The sequence below is a fragment of the Motacilla alba genome, chromosome 2, assembly GCF_015832195.1.
Source record: "Motacilla alba alba isolate MOTALB_02 chromosome 2, Motacilla_alba_V1.0_pri, whole genome shotgun sequence".
Lineage (NCBI taxonomy): Eukaryota > Metazoa > Chordata > Aves > Passeriformes > Motacillidae > Motacilla > Motacilla alba.
Genome location: NC_052017.1, coordinates 29,874,111 through 29,892,212, shown reverse-complemented (window position 1 = coordinate 29,892,212; position 18,102 = coordinate 29,874,111). Strand labels below are relative to the sequence as shown.

General features: G+C 37.6%; 1 protein-coding gene across 21 annotated transcripts in view; it reads right to left on the bottom strand.

The window, feature by feature from the left end:
- The window catches only part of HDAC9 (histone deacetylase 9), a 459,669-nt gene that overhangs the window by 259,126 nt on the left and 182,441 nt on the right, over positions 1-18,102 (bottom strand). The window lies entirely within an intron of this gene.

Sequence of the window (18,102 nt, the reverse complement as noted above, 5' to 3'; positions counted from 1 at the left end):
TTGAAAAGCTTCAGCCAAAAATAACAAGAGAAAAAAAAAAGTCACATTTTAGCAGACAGTTGAATAGCACTGTTGAATGTCAGAAGCTTCACAAATATTTACTGCTATTTCCTACAAAAGTATAAATGTTGGTAGCACATCAAAATAGTCTGAAAATCCCAAACATACACTGGTTTAAAAGTAAGCCTTATAATTTTTGACCATCACTACAATGAGGATTCTGCTCTACTCTGGTATAAAATGTGACATGAATAGACAAGGAAAAAATATCTGAACAGTAAGAATGAAAGTTACTAGCAATGAAAGAAAAGAGTTACTAGATCTTTCATACTAAGAGATGGTTAAAAATAAAAGATAACATACCTTAAAGGACTTGATAATCATTTCACCTTGCTATCCTAAAATGCATTTTCCCTTGCCTGTTGAAAAGCTTGGGTAATCCAGTTCCAGGTAACTGACTACTAGTTTACACAGTTTAAGGCTTCATACAAACGTGTGAGTCCTGTCATTTCATAACACTAAAATAATTTCCCTAAGTTCTTTGTGAGCATGAAACCAGAATTTCATTTCCTCTCCTACCTAACGCAGTTCCTCAAAAAATTTTCCTCTGCTTTAAGGCACATAAGTTTTATAAAGCACTTTGAAAGGCTACAATCAAGTTTATGATGGTGACGAACATCCAACCAAGTTACCAATGCTACTGGATAAAGTCCTTATTAATTTGAAATCTTGAATACTTATGGCCACACAAAACTTTTCAACTTGCTAAGTTAAAGCTCTAGTGACATTTATTATGACAACTGAAGTGTAAGACTTCATTGTTTTTTCACAGCCATTGTAATCATTCTTAGAAAGTAATCATTAAAAAATGATTACATAGTATTTTTATTTCACCTACATCTTTAATCATAAGGAACTTTGTCTTGATCTGATACTTCCAGAGTCTTTTGGCAAAAGGTCTTCTTTATAACAGAATTATGGGGTGGAGTCCAGGTATACACACATACTGGTGAAAAAAAGTATGGGTGTCTAAGCATCAGAGCTTTATACATAAGGTATCTGCCTTCTTGGATCAGAACCCAAAGCTTCAGCAGTTTGCTGTTTAACTTACAGTGTTAAACAGGTATAACACAATATTGCATTTATAGCTTTACTTATCAGGAACTTATTTTCAGACTTATGAAACTGAATCAAGTCTGTTCCTCTCCCCACAATGATCTCTGGGTGTCCTGAGGCTCCTGCCAGTGGTGTGGTCCCACTGCAGTAATGAAACTGGGACAACAGCTTTCATTTACTTCCCTGCTCACTTATAGCCAACTAGCTTCAGCAAGAGGGAGCTCAGCAAAGCCTTAACTGCCTGTATCCTTTTCTCACTTCTCAAGCAAAAACAACGGCAGTGTAGGCACAGGTGCCAGTAAAAAATGCGTAAGAATATATAGTTTTGCAGAGGCCTCAGGCTCAGCTGTGCACGGGGCCTCCATTCTAAAGATAAAATATTTCCTGAAAGACTGAAGAACATCAGCATGTGATTTTGTTCTTTCTATATTAAGTAAGAATAATACTTAATTTCATGCTTCCCTTTTCAAGTTCATAAAAGTATGTAAGCCTTCACAGATGCCTAACATTTGCTTTTGGCCCACATACAAGCAAATGAAACTTCAAATCAGAGAGTAACTTTTTCTGAATATTTTTCCATATATAAAGACAAGCAATTGAAAGAAAATGGCAATTTAATTCCAGACTTTACCAACTGGCATCAGATATAAATTAAGATCCTTAATTTTGGAGCAGCAACAAATGTTTAGATTTTGGACAAGGCGGATAGTTATTCATGTCATGGTGAACAAGTAATAAACATTTTTGCATTATTTAGCCAAATAAAAGTCAAAATATGAAGTGGACAGGAACTGACACCCATCTACTAAACAGGGAGTTTTTCTATACATTTTATCAAGCAAACAAACATGCCCTAAGGAACACTGTGAGAAAGAGACTGTTACCAGTATAATTGAGAGCTGTTCACATTTTCTGACAAGTTATCCAAGTAATTTGAATTAATGCCACAATCTGCATAGACAAAATGAGAATACTTTTGTCCCAAATCATATATTATTTTCTATTTTTATTTCTCATTTGGTGATTTCTCCCCTCAAAAAACATGTTTCACTGTGCTAAGGCAGAATCCAAGCCTTCCACGGTCTTGTGATTAAATTCATAGCTTTGCATGAATGGAGAAAGAACAAAGGGAAAATGACAATAGAAATCAAAATTAAGAAAAAAAGTTGACTTAATTTTATTTAACTTCGAAGAAGTCAGTAGGAAACTAGGATACTGTCAGTCAAGAAGATGAAATAAAGTGAGAAGGACTTTTGCAGTGTGAGACAGATGCCTCTTGGCAGAAAAATATATTAAAGTATTTATGGACAGTGCATTCAAAACATAACAAACATTAAACACTGAAATGTGACACTATGTATGCCAAATAACTAGACTTTTCATCATAGTGCCATTTTCACTCATTGAAAATCTGATGGGCTGCAGATTGCTTTCTTTATTCCTTCATCTGAAAAATCAAAGTAAGCATGCAAGTGCCATCTTAATAATCTTGGGAAATTAGGGGTAATATTTTCTTAATTTAATTTGGTCCAATTTTCAACAGGCCTCAAAGTTACTTTAGTGCATAGGGGCCTCATAACTAACATAAATCCTACACACGTAAGACATTCTTCAGGCCAAAGAATCCCAAACCAGACAGATTATTAACACTTTCACCTTATTTCCTTCATGATGAGAGAACATTAGTTTGCACAAGGACCACTGTGTAGCTATCATCATGCCCCAACACTATAGAGTTTTTCTGACAGAATAAAGCAATGCAATTCAGGGAAGTCCAAGCAGAGACACCAGGCAGCTCTGCTGTTAACTATAGGGGTCATCTTGAAGAGAAAACCATGAGAAAAACCTTTTAGGGCACATGAGCTGCAACCTCCCCAAGAAGAGAAACAGACTCAAAGGTGACAGAGGAAAAGATCGTGACAAGCCATGTGAAGTGAAGAAATCCAATATTTTATACAGACTGCAAACATACAACTCTATACTGAGGTTTTCATAAATTAAACCAGATCTCTTGTTTCCTAGAAGTCTACCCCTTAGAAAAGCTGGATCTTTCCCAAAGCACATTTGTTTCATCTAAGTGAAGTTATTGGTATCCAGACAAGTGTCAATATTCAGACACTGGCATGTACAATCCAAAGGCCACGGAGTGAAATAAGGCAAATTGCTCCTGGAGGGAGCTGGTGCCTGCTCTGCAGAGGTGACAGGTGATTACCACTGATTCACGAGCTACAACAAGCATTCTCTTAAAAACATATCTCAAACCCAGGAAGACCACAGGTCTTCCTAACAGCACTGTATTTCCAGAGCCATCTTCCATGTGGGGCACACCAGATTTCAAAGGCTGGCCTCTGAGTGAGAAGTTACTCTTCCGGTGCTGTCATCTAGCCAAGACGGAATATGGGTATGAGTGTGGCACAAAAGGGATGACAAAAAGACATGGTAGGTATAAAATCAAATGCTGTACTGACCCTACAAGATCTTAATTTTTTATCTCTAATATTCACATGAAATAGTAATTATTAATTACCTTATTAAGACAGATTTTTCAAAGCTGCAAAAATTAACAGCTAAGAGGTACAGAGGAAAGACAGGGAAAAGAGGTAAATATTGACTAAATGCCTGAGAAATTTAAGACACATGTTCTGAGCTATTACACGCTGAACCCAATCCAATAATACTTAAAAACCTCAGGCTCAGGTGTGCCTAAAAACCTGTAATTCAAGAGGAGACCCTGCCTGATTTAACAGCAGTGGGAATGTCTAGTAATGTTAACAATGCAAGAGTATAAGGCTATTGAGTATGACATCCTGGGCAGGAATGAGTAGACATTAGATTCCTCTTTTTGCAAAAATACAGACATTTATTGAAGTCATACATGCCAAACACATCTACATTACTTGATCAATATTAACTCAGACAATATTTTGTATGGATATTGCACATAATAACTAAAACTATAAGTCCCTCAAAACTATTACTGCCCAATGGGTTACATGCTAGACAAGTAGAGATAAAACAAGTTGTCATACTAATTTAACAATGCAACATTTTGGTTTTTTGTACTGCTCTCATGACTTACAATAGCCTATTGAGCACTGAAAAAGCCACAGTAAGTTACACCAAGAAAGTGACTTGTCATTTGTAGAGGTCCAAATATACCTGTGCAGTTTTTCTCCTTTACTCAATTGATTTCTGCCTCTCTCTCTCACTTACATACTCTCAAGCATGTTTGACACCACCTTGAAAGAACTGCAGTCTTTCAAGTCTCCTGCACTGTTCTTGATGACAGGTATGATATGACTTCTTTTACCTAGGTTACACTGAAACAATCTCATCCAAAATGTTTAAATTGAAAAATAAAATGTCCAGCATTAAGAAGCCCCTCACACACATGGAAATAAAGGAAGAACAAAGAAAAACATGTCCAAGTAATGACCTAGACTAGAACCATGTTGTTTTGAGATGTCTACAGCTATAGGCAATGGGATAGTAACAACACTCCAATTCATGCTGGGGTTTGTGCCACATCTCCTCCTTCTTAATTCTGCCCTGGCTGTATCAAGAGCTCACTTTGGACCATGCCAGCACCCAACCTACATAAGCCATTGCATGCTAATGAAGTCAGCAATACCCAGCAAATGCCCTGTGGTCTGACACCATCATGCACAATGCACAGAAGCTGCTCTGCCTACCCAGCAACTTGAGGTTAAAGTGTTCAACAGCCAGCATCTCATCTAGGGACTGTTGAGAACAGAGGACTTCTTCCTTCAGTCCAGAACAAATTACAACAGGAAACTCCACTACTTTGATGAAAACAATATAGCTTTAAATTCAACTAATAAATTAGGTGATAATTGAATAATAACCTTTTTTACCCCTAATCTGGTTAAAGACGCTCAATAATCTTGGAAGGAAAGTTCATGAGAAATTAACACATACCACAAAATGTGGGCATTATAAAATGTAACAGGTAAGAAAACTGAAAAAAAAAAAAAAAACGCTTGCATCACTAAGTCTAGCCCTGTGAATTTTGTAACATAACTCCTCTACAAGTAATTTTAATCTGTAGCCAAATAGCTGCAGTTGGTGCTTCTGCTTCAGCCTCCTACCTTAGTTATTTATGTCTTTGCTCTCCATGGCTCTTACTGAGACAAAAAAGTTCTAACATCCTAACATCTAAACTATTCTTTTCTTTGCTTCAGGCTACTATTCCATGCTTTATCATCTTTTGAGAACAAATAATTCCCTTCCTTCATTTTTATTATTACCTTGAAGTTATTTATAGACAGTGCCCACGTCCCTTGAGCTCTCTGGTTTAGGCTATAAATATAGCTCCCTTAATCCCTTTTCATATGTTTTATCCTCTAGTATTTATATCAGATTTGTAATCTTTATATTTTCTTTTCATTTTAAACTCTTTGGACCACAGCTACAGACAGGATTGCAAATAAGTGGTGAAACAAACAAAAAAATTGTTCATTTTCAATATGATCTGTTTATACTGCTATAACTGTGAACACATGAGTGGTGATTGAAATGCATAAGCTACTGTAATTGCTGTAATCTCCCAATACTTTTAAAACTAGTTATTTTGAATTTAAAATTTCTAATGTTTTTCTCTTAGCAAAAATTGTTCTAGCCAAATGAGAGCCATGTATGTAATTTTAAAAGAAAAAAAGGGAAAGAGCTATCCTTTCCTCATATTTTCTTTAAGAAATTGTATCCCCCATTAACAGCCACAACTGAGCCAAATTCTGTTTAAGCTTGATTTGCTTTAATCTTAGACATTTAGGAAACAAATTAAGTTTGATGCAAACTGATTTTTTAAGATGCAGTTTTAAGCTTTGAATTCTAATTGCATGCATACTTTGAAATCCAAAAGCATTAAAAAATTCTTTCAAAGGGTTAACAAGATGGTGACTGAAAAAGGGCCTGGATTTTACTGGGGCTGTGACACTTGGTACCAGTGAAGGATCTGGTCCACAGACTTATCTGGACTTGCAAAACGTCCTTCACAATGTGTCTCACTGGAATTTGTGTCCTGTTCTGTAATTTTATGTGAAGTTACAAGAACTCTATAGCTGATCAGAAACGGTTTTAAAGATGAAAAGCAGAAGGGAAATAAATATTCTTTTTGAATTTCAGAAAAGGTTGATAGTGCAGTGAGGCAACAGTAATTGCTATTTTAATAGAGGTCTGGAAAGAAGAATAATGGAAAAAAGATTGATTGGGTTAAAACCACAGATGAAACAAATCTCTTCAGGATATTTCATGGAAGGCTCTGAGGAATGCCAGAGATCCTAATAAAGCTTTGTGATATGGAAACAAAATACAAGAGTTCACTCATTTTTTGCATGTGCAAAGTAATTTCTACTGGGAGGAATGAGCTGAATATACCTTACTGTGCTTCATTAACCTTAATATAACCTTAAAAACAGATGGCTGTCATTGCAGTCAGCTCAGTGATAACATGTGGTCAATGTACAGCAAGATCCAAAACTGAAAAGTGCTGAAAGTGGGATAAAAGTAAGTTTCCATATTCATCAATGAGGCTTTGCCATTGGGATTATTCCAGTTCTGTTATCCCATCTCAAAGGGAGCTATGCCAGAAACAGGAAAACACTAATTGGATTTAAGATGATTAAGAGCTTGGGAAGACTTCCATAAGTAGAAAGAGTCTGATTTTCATTTGTGCTACTATGCTTTTTCTGCATGGAACAGATACTATTTATATCCACCTAAACATCCATCCATCTATACTGGAAGAGGAAAACCACATAATAAATGAGAATTATCTGCATAACTACGGGCCTTCTGGGGAGTGCAAGTAAGGGTTACATGAAAACAAAGTAGATTTAGTGCAGAAATATAAGATTAATGTGTACAGCCTTCCTCCTGCAGAAAGTAACTACTGTCCTTCAGGTAGACTTTTTAATTGCATTCAGAATCACGAAGTTTAAGCATCTGACCATGTTATCTAAGGAGAAAGATGAGTTTTTTTCTCTCTACTGAGGGTTTGGACAATTACTCAAACACCATCTCCTGAGAGCTGGACACAGCATGTTATTTCCTTCATGATTGTCACTAACTAATGCTTCTAGTTCCCCTCACTGGGGGCACAGTTTGTGGCTGTCACCAGTTCAGATGCACAGACTTTCACAGCAAAGCAACAGCAGTGAAAAATTTCTCTCCTTTTAGATCTGGCATCTTCTACTCTGGCTGTTACTGTGGAGAGCTCAGTCGTTTTCAAGGGTTCTGATCCAAAAAATGTCTGTACAGCCTTGTGCCAGCCACAAGACTCAAACTGTGCCTTCAACTTGAAACTGCACTCAGTCAGAAATTTATAGCAACAACTGGGAAAATTATATGGTCCTTCTGATCTGTGTTTGCTAACATGTCAGCATGTCAGTTAGTTATTTTATGGTTTTGGTTTACATTGGGAAGGATTTGATAATAGTGCCTAAGTAGCGACCAGGAAACAGCATCAGATGAAGGAAAATTTTTTTCTCCCATAACTTGAATTCTACTGATTTCCAGATTGTCTAGGAAGTCTAAGGACATACCAAAGCACACCTAGGTTACAAAACTAGAGGATAGGAGGGACTCCAGCGGGAGAATGTTTGGCAAAACATTTTCTTCACAAATAAAGAATGGACCAGAAATTGAGTGCAAGAGCAATGAAGGTCTTCCTGGAAAAGACACTGCACTGGTACTGATACAGCTTTGAGATGAAGACAGCTACTGGTTCCAGTTTTGGTGCAGGTTGAAGTAAACAGAGATATAATACTCTACTTAATGCAAAACTGTACATTTTTAGGGTATTTTCCTTTCACATGAACAGATAAAATGTACCCTGTGGATGATGAAACTAAGTTATTGACAGCTTCACAGGGACAAAATTAGCAGAAATTATACTTAATGGTAAAGTGCTATGTAGTTCACTGGAGTTTAACAATGTGTTAATTAGGTGTGAAATTTTAGGCTCTGCCCTGCAAAATGCTGAGAGAAGTAAGGTGAAATCTCCAGAAGATTTCCTAGGCAGCAGTTAAACATATTTTGAGGCCACTGTATGCCATAGCTGAAGCTGAGAGGAATGGTTGTGCCTCCCTTCTCCACTCGTGGCCCCTCTGACCCCAAGGATGATGCCCTCCTTCCCCACACTGCAGCACCCACTGCAGTGGCACAGGGGCCATGACCCCCATCATGTTTTTAACAGAGATCAGCTCTTCATTCCACCAGCCCAAATGGACACATGCGTTGATACAAGTGGTGTGACTGTCCAGTAGAAGAATGAGGGCCCAGAAGAAAGGAAGAAGGGAATAGTCCAGGTTTCTGTACTCACTCATGTCTTTCTGAGTCTGCAGGACAACACTAAAGACTATTTGGCTGCTAATGTCTTAAAACTAGCCATGCCCCTAGATCTCCTAAGCACCATCAGCATAGACCTGCAAGAGTATTCCCTAGAAGAAATAACAAAGACAGGTCCTTAAGAACAAGTTTCTGAGGAACAAATACGTGCTGCTGCACAACTTTGGGTATCTGCAGATGAAGAACAGCAGACTCAGATGAGGAGGTTTATGGAATGCGCATCTGCCTCTGGCGGGCTACTAGGCCTGCAGAAGGAAAATCACTTTGCCTCAGGCACTCATTCAAGCCCACTCTAACTAACTTGTTAAATCCAGAGTTCCCAAAATTTTTATTTTTGACAGGTTTTAATATAGCCATACCAGAGTGTCCCCTGTGAGGAGAGGCAGACTAAGACTGGTGGTAAGGCAATATCTATCTTTGTAAATGCCTACCAGTGACAAGTAGATATGCATGACCAGTAACCAGAGAGAGGCATTCTTTCTTAGATGAGGTTTTAAAATTTTTAGCCCAAGCATCATTTTTTTCTAAATATTCCTATTTCTAACCATGTATTTGCTAAAAAAATAGCTGTGTCAATATTAGTATCCTTAATCATTCATAGCAACACCATTACTTAATTCAGCTACATTAGCACTCCTTTGTTTCTTTGTCTATGTCCTTTTGATTTTGGCATTTGTAATTTCCCTTCTTAGTAGGTTCCCCAGATACTCCATTACCACCCTGTATACACTGGCACAAGAAGAAAAAGAACAAACAAACCAAAAAATCAGCAAAGAGCTCAGAAAATTGCCTACTAGGTCAAGAAGAAAAGGCAGGACGGGAATGACAGGAATGATGCAGATGACACAGGGATGGAAATTTCTGGCAAAGCTCTGCTGAGATTGTTCTGCAGGTTCTCCTGGAAAGCTGAGCTACATTTGGAGGGAAGGAGTTCAGCATGGTGAGATGCAGCAGAATTTGCAGTATGTGCATAAACAAAATCTGTGTCCTATACTGCTCCCTTTCACAAACCTCATTCTCAGACCAAGAAAATAGAAAAAGAATGCCTACAATGGCAAGAGAAACCCCTGAATACTAGCTTATGTGTCATTACAAGAGTAACACAGCCCTGGGTTGTTTTTAAAAACAACCTGGGTTGTTGATTCTAAAATATTCATATTTTCCCATGTATTCTTTATGATGGCATAACAGATTTATGATGGCATTAGAAATTTCTTTGACAGAAACTTCTCTCATCTCAGTTGATTTCTTTCTTAACTGTTTCCAACTGTATTTTTCCTGTGTTCATGGACAGTTAGAAATGTGCCTCAAAATCCCCTGGTTTCCACCTCCCACATAGTTCTCTTACATCTTCAGAGCCTTTCCCACCCTCCCTCACAACAGCATTTTAACATAGGAAGTGCTTGTATAGCTCATTTCTGCCCTACTACTCCATTTATAAAATTCTCTCATAATTTCTTCAAACCTTTCTCTTCTGCCAGTCCTTCTTTCATACTCCTTGAGAAAACATAGGTAAAACTTACTATAACCTATGGAATTATTACTGTGATAACTACTGACAACACTGAATAGAAACAAGAGAGTAAAGCTTTCTTCCTCTTCTGAAATAGATCCTGTAGGGAAAACCAGTGACCAGCAAATAAAAGGATGCAATCTTTCAGACGTGTGCATGAGAACGAGCAGATGTCTCTTTGGAGCCTGAGCAGTTTTGAGCATACACATGACACAGGCTGGAGAGCTACTAGACCAAGGTAAAATGCTCTCTTGACTTTAGGTCCCACTAGATTTCAGCAGCTACTGTGCAAGGATTTTTAGGATGAGCCTTCTGAAGAATCCTAGAAACTTCTATATAGTCCTTTAACATTATGTGCCTACATGAAATAAATATATGCTAATATAAAGGCAGTAAAAATACGCATACTGATGATTTTCCTTTTGCTATTTCTAACACCATTCTGTGCCTCACACTAATTCCATCCCTATTTATGTTAGCACAAAGTCTCAAAAAAGCTAGGTATTTTACTTAATGATTCTTTGTAATATTGCAATATTCTTTAAGCACTTCAAAACTTCAAGGTCAAATTCAAATAAGAATATAAAAAATTTGAAGAGTCCAGGAGTTTTACAATTTTGTGTCTGTAAAAAAAAAAAAGACTTCACCAGACTTAGGAAAAATATACATTTTCAATCAGGATATTTATCTAGAGATCAAACAAGTGGATGTAGTGAAGTAAGAAATTACTGTCTCTGTAAAAAATAGAGTTATGAACAGGTAAATAAAAAGGCCAATACAAACATTTTACTAAAGGAGTACAAAACTCCAAACTGAGTCTCTGTGTAAGATTAAGCACTAACAGTCTGTTTTCCCTGCTTTCTTTCATATCGTTGCTGCACAACACCAACAAGGAGGTGGCCTTGGGCACCAAGAAAGAAAAAGGAAACTTGGATTAAGAACAGAACAATTGGGGGAAATTATTAAATTAACATTAAGCCTGCTCATTATTCCATTCCAGACTTCACTGAAATTGAATAACTGTGGTTCCTCCCTGTGGCATGCATACCTTTGACCACAGGGATCATGAAAGAGGAACAACAGTCTTTGATTGTAAAAACATGATTTATATATTTGGCATTTTCAAAGAATTCATTCGGTTACTTCTCTTGTCTCCCTTTGGTGATATTCAGTCTTATTGCTAGAAAGAACATGTTATCATTAGAATAAAGCAACCTGCATTTTTAGCACATTTCTCTCCAAAAGGCTTGAATTCTTGGAGCTCATCATGTTTGTATACTCCACAAGCTGGAATGAGTTTACAACCGTGAGAAATCAAACAAATAAAACAGATGTGTTGGCTATGCTCACATTATACTAAATGCCAAAGTACCTTTACAGTCATACAGAAAACTGTCAGGCTGACAAAAAAAAAATAAAAAACTGAGTTGCTTATTATATAATGGGAGTTAAACCAGCACTGGTTCAACCATGCAGAGGCTTCCACCGATTTTGCAAGCCTTTTTACACCAGTAACATTTTAAAGTAGAACAAATCAGGTGCCCCCTGATTACACACAAAATCTGCATATGGACAGAAACATGCCATTTATTTAGAGCAGAAAGCTAAAAGAGATGGAATTCATTAGATAATTATAATCCATTAATATTTCCCTTTTTTGTCAGCTGCCTGCCTCCTGAGCAACAACTGCAGGCAGAGGCTGCACTGACACCCAGCTGAAGATCTGCTGCTTTCCTATTTTTGCTGCTCTTTACTAAACTGCCACTAAAAGCTAAAAGCTTCCTCCTAGTTATAAACATACAAACAGAAAAATCCCAGCGAACTTCCTTAGGAGAGAATGAGCCTCACTGTGTTCTTGAACAACAACTCTGCTTTAGGTTTAAAGTTTTTCTACTGAGAAGAAATGTTTGTGTAGCAATCATGAAAAACACTTTAATAAAATTTGTCAATTTGCTGAAGCTTCCAGTTAAGTCTTGTGAAAATCACATAGAAGGTTACTTGTACAGCAGCAGATATCACTTTTATGTAACAAAACTAGATGGGTCCATTTTGGAGGAGCTTTGTGCATATGTGACATGTTCACACTGAACATGGAGCTTGACAGAGCCGACCTCTAAAAATAGCACCTGGTTATCCTTGTTCTCATCAGCAGCTACAAGCCCATCTCAGCTCTGTCATTTGGTGCATCAATCTGGCACCCCTCTCCCTCCTCCAGAACAGACAGAAGCAGTGGTACCCTGAGGTATCTTGTTGTAGGAGAGGTAAGATGTTTGCATCTGCTGCGAGCACACATTTTAAACAATATCCCTGCCCCTCAGCAGGCAGTTATCATGTTGTTTTGGCAGCAGGAAGGAATCTGTGGTTTTTCTTGAATGTTGCTCTTCTTTATTTAAACTACCAGAAATAAAGCAAAAATGACAGAATGCTCTGTCTATAAATAATCATTCCGGTGTACAGTTATATTAGGAGGTAACTCAGATGGCATGATAACGCCTAACAGGCTAATCTTAGACCTGTAATGCCATAAGATGAAAATAACTAGGCTAAGAATAACTGACCCAGAGGAGTCAGCCTGTTAAAGAGATCCACAGAACAGGGCATTTTAGATATTCATGTGTTTAACAATAAAATCTGCCAAATGGTTTCTCTATGGTATTTTTTACCCAGCATGTGAAACTCTGCCCCCCCCCAAAGCAGTAGTCAGGAAAGGTTAAAATGCAACAACATCTGAAATCTCCCCCATCATCTACACCAAAACCTGAAATGAATGTGCATATTTTGCAGGCTATCTATCTATTCTGCTTTCTCCCAGCTTTTGGTTTCTCTGCAAAGACAGTGCAGAAGAGAGGGGCTGGGCAGTCAGCACAGAACCATGGGTCTGGCAGTAGAAGAATTACAGAAAGACGTTCCACATATCGAGGGCAACCGTAATGAACTAAATGTATTCTGCACACAGTTTTATAGAAGGGAAGACTGGCTGGAGCTGTGTGTTTGAGTGCAGTGCAAGCCAATACATGTTATAAAGCCAAACAGCTAAAGCAATAAACGACTGAAGTAAAAAGCTGTTTTCCAATAAAGAGATTTAGTTCAACACACTGAAGAGAGGGGTGCTAGTGTCCTAGCACCAGTACTAGACAACATCTAGTTGTCTAGTCTACTAAATGCAGTGTTTAATGGTCTCTGAAAAGCGCAGAAAGAGGTTTTGAAGTAATGCTTTGCATAGTTTTTTTATTTACTTTCCAGCTTTTCTAACTTGCTATTCTGGTCAGTCTTGTATTTTGAATTTCAGGCTTTTTTCACAACCTATAAATATACCTCCTAATACAAAGCAAGACCATCAGGTAACCACATAGCATCGGAAGCTACGACTGAAACAAAAAAAAATGTAGGAAAAGGCAATGTTATAGCATTAGTTCTTACAGCATTGGACACATGAAATTGGAAACATCGGTCTGTATTCAATGCCATTTCAAACACAAAACGGAAAAAGCAGCTTACTTCCATTTTACCATGTTTTTGTTCAACTGAATTCATAACCAAAGTTTTGTCCAGCATACACTGCAGGGCAAAGCCTCTACTCCAAATCAGTGAGATTGTAACCAAAAAAGACCTGCAGGTCTATGTTGCTCATTTCTTCTCATTGTATTAACTCTATATGGCTAAGGCCTTATACTTCCCTAACAATAAATTAAAATACTTCTGCTACTACTATGAAGAACCAGATTATCTTGTACCTTGCCTTTACAAAAGGCATGGAAAAAACCACTCTTGGTTGTTATCCAAAACTTCCCTATACTGAATTTCCACACTCAATTTCTTCATTACTCTTAAGAGAACAACAAAGCTCAGCACATCTATTCTCATTCTTTCTGCTCTCTCTGAAGTGTTAATGTCTGAGATACCATAAAGGAAACGTGGTATCTGTAAGAAGTTTAGGTTACCTGATTGAGAGATGCAAATATGGCAAGTTTTTCATGAGTATCAGAGCAAAACTTTAAATGAACTTGCTTTCTGTAGGTTCTCCACAGGAAAAGGTGAGCAGGTAAAGGTTTCGTTCAGGAAAAAAAAAAAAAAGAAGAAAAAAATGGGAGAGCAAATACCAAAGAGCTTTCCCTGAAGGCAATATAAATCCATGTGTAAAGCAAACCCCAAGTATACAAGGTCATGCAGACACATGATAGAGACAACATACAGGACAAACTGTGCACACTGGGGTTTATTGAGGGAAGATTGCTCATGAGCTCCTATCAACCCACGTACAGCACGATGCGTGCAGCAGTAATTCCGTCATTTATATTCAAGTGACACAGTTTACATTTCCTGGCTGGTGCAGAGAATAAACATTCACTACATCCACTTGCGACACCTGTGAAATTGAAGGTATTTTACAAGCCTGTAGGTAGGTGAAGCCAATCAAATCAATCATTCTGAACCATTACATCCCCTCTAGAATAGTTTTGCTCTATCGATTCCTGGTCCTGACAGGTATCATTTACTGTGTTTCACAGAAGGATTAGCTGACATAAGCAGGATTGTGTAACTTGCTCAGGTCACCTGTCAACTCACTGACAAGCCAAGCTTTAAGCTCACTATCTCCTTGAACACTTGCTTTTTCAACGGAACAGCTTTGGGCAGGAAGCAGAGGATGTCTTATCCAATAAAAACCAAGGTGGAATTCAGGCAGGGTACCGCAAGGTTGTCCATCAAGATATGGCCAGTGGAGAAGACTTAATTATCAACCTTACCCTTTGAAAAACCAGCACTGTATATTAAATCACCAAAAGTTGGCATTACTTCCTGAAGCCCCACATCTACAGATACCAGGGTTGGGTAGGCCCTTCCTTCTCCTTCACACAACTACCATCTATTTAAGAAATGTAGTCCTGCATTGGTTATTTATTAACTACATTTTAATGAGTGTTTTTCCTACGGGCTGTGCTGTACCAAATGCTTTTTTCCAAGGACTTTCCGTTTATTACTTGTACTGTGAAAAGATCAGAGGCCATGAGCCAGAGGCTGAATGTTAGGGTCCACTATGGCATTGCACACACATGGAAATTGAGTCTTTTTTGTGTAAAGCAAAAGGGACAGAATAGATAAATAATACCAGGTAAATAAGAGGATTTAGACCCCAGATTTATTTTGTAAATGTGAAGTTAAAATAACTGTGGTATCAAATAATTTTCTCATATAAAGATGCACAGCACTTGCTGCTGCATTTTAGAGCAACAGTACCATATGGGAGAATTTAGTTCAGTCTTCTTGAGACAGCTGAAACTGCTCTCTGCAGTAAGGTGTAGGTGTCTGCAAATTACACAGCTTCTTGAGTCAGCGCCGATCTAGATTGCTCCATTCATAATTAGACTTTTGATTGGTACCTATCCAGATCATCTCATTCATAGTATGACTTACAAGCAAGGATGGAGACAGACAGGCAAGGCAGTAATTGAGGGAATACCAGGAGAACTGATTCTCATGTCAGAAGTATTTCCTATGCCTGCTCTTGTCAGAAATTTCTTAGGCATTTTGCTTTGCAAATCCAATCCATTGACCAGTGAACTTGTCCTCTTTGGGGATCTCTCCAGCCCAGCTTTAAAATCAGTTGCATAATACATGTGCATTGTATCTGGATACCAGCAAACCTAAGAATCTGACTGTTGTTATCTGTTTTAAGTTATTCCTGAAGTCTTTGGAGCAAGCACATCAAGGGTGCAAAGCACAAACTTTTATAGATCTGTTATTTGCTTAACTACATGCTACTTTTTAATCTGATTATAAATCACGTACATTTAATTCAAGATAACTTTAAAGTAAGAGCACTGTGAGAAGGAAAACTCAAATGACTGTTTCTGGCTTCTCCAAATGCTAGTTCATACTGTCATAGCCTAGCTATTTCTTTCTTCCCTACATGCATCATAAATGGAAAGAATGAAAAGTTACCAGAACTGATCCTGTAAGATGCTGAACATGCAGGAGATGAAGGTGACCAAGAGCAGCACCAGGCTTTGAGGTTTCATGTGACATGAACTGAAACTGCAGACTATGTATAATGTCAACTACTTGAAGTCTAGTTACCTATTTTAAAGGCCAACTGAAACACAGAGGAATATTTTATGTTCCACAGAATATATATATATATACTTACACATCTTTTATCGGGATAATGTTATTGAATAAGCTTTTGTAGGGGTTGTCTTAGTCTAAACCCCCCGCCACCGCCCCGGCCACTTAATCTACTTGGCATTACAGGGGAAATTGTGTGTTATATGGACTTACCTAATGTACTATCAGATACAAATCAACAGTTATATGATATTCTTATTTCCAATGAAGACAAGCAGAGCTATAAACTTACAGAAAATCACCTTATTTTCTTGCATTTCAAATGAAAAAATTGCTATTTTATTAGTTGGCAGTTAGAGGGTAGCATAGTGAGGTAAAACCCCCCAAAATTTTAACTTGTGAACCATTAATTTCAACTTGAAAAAAAAACCTAAACTACTATGTAGACTACTAAAAAAAAACAAACAACAACAACCAAAAAAAGCCAAACAGTAGGGAAAGGACACAGCCTTATCTCTAACCAATTTAAAAGCACTGGACACCTGTTGAGCTGTTCAGGAAAACGAAGGAAACACAATAAAATAAAGCAAAAATTCTTGAACAAGAGGTTGGCACAGTAGATGGCTTTGCAGAAGAACTCGATAACACTTCCAGGAAAACTTTTGCTCTTACCCACAGTCTTTGCTAGAGCTTCGCTGTTCAAAATTATAAACGTTAGGGACATTATAATTATAAACAAATTAGGGACACCTGATTTGTGTCCCTGACAAAGGAGCTGAAACTGGTGGATCAACAATCTAAAATTGCATGTAAGAAAGGAGCACAAGTAAAACTTTTAGCTCTTTATCTATAAAACAGGAAAAATAAACAGTTTAAAAAAGCCAAACAGACATAGGTTCAACAGGTGCACTAAAAGAGGTATTATGTGAAGAGAGGTATGGTCTACACATATATTTACCTTTAGAAATTAAGGTTATTCAAGTTTTGGGAAAGAAAAAGAAAAAGAAAAAGAAAAAGAAAAAGAAAAAGAAAAAAGCAAAGGGGGCATTTTTCTAAGACTAAGACTAAAGTACAAAACTAAGACTAAAATTCATGCAAATAATTCATCCAGCATTCCACATGTGGATCTTCTATAAAACTAACACTTTCTGAAAAACAAAGTAAGAAACCTAGGTTTAAATAGATATAAACTGGAAAACACTGTGCCTTAATATACAAGAGTTTTATCCCAATGAAAACTGTACCGGAATTAACTTTAGGAGAGAAGAGACAAGAGTAGACAACATGAAATGTTGACATTTTTAGCCCATCTAAACTAAATGGCAATGATTCTTCCAAGTTAATTTCTCCTCAGTAGCAGGTGTCACAGCTAGGAAGGAAACTAGAAAACACAGGAGTAGCTGTGAGGAAATATACATGAGGAAACATGCAGTGCTCTTTCTGAGCAGCTTTGAAATACCTTCGTGAAAAAAAACACATCCAATTTACATCTCAGTGAGTCGTTACCTGTAACTAGCAGTGCCAGGTTCACAAATATTTTTAAAGGAACAAAATAAACCATACAGTTTACAGACATTTTGCAGTAGCACTGTAATGAAAAGAGAAAGGTATTGGTATAAAGCCCCCTTCATATGCAAACTAGAGAAAAGGAAACTCACAGAAAGAGCAAATCCTGTTTACAATAGACATATGACTAGAATTGCTTTTGAGGGGCTCTAAATGCAGCCTCCTGACAAGGTCTGTCTGAGGAAGCCTCTTCGTGTGAGCAAGCCTCTATCATGAGCCCCATTTTGCAATCACGCAACAAAACAAACAAGGAAACCCAAACTCGACTTCAGTTGTGAGCATGTTGTCTGGAAAGCAGCAGACCAAATGAAACAAACTCCTCACAAAAGCAGCAGCAGCTGCAATCAAAAATACTTCCAAAATTATATAACAACAACTTGGATAAAGCCCACAAAAATCAAGTCACTTCTCGAAAGGAAGGGTGTTCTCTTGTCATGCTAGGCTGTATGTTCCCGGTCAGCCACTCAAGTCTAAGG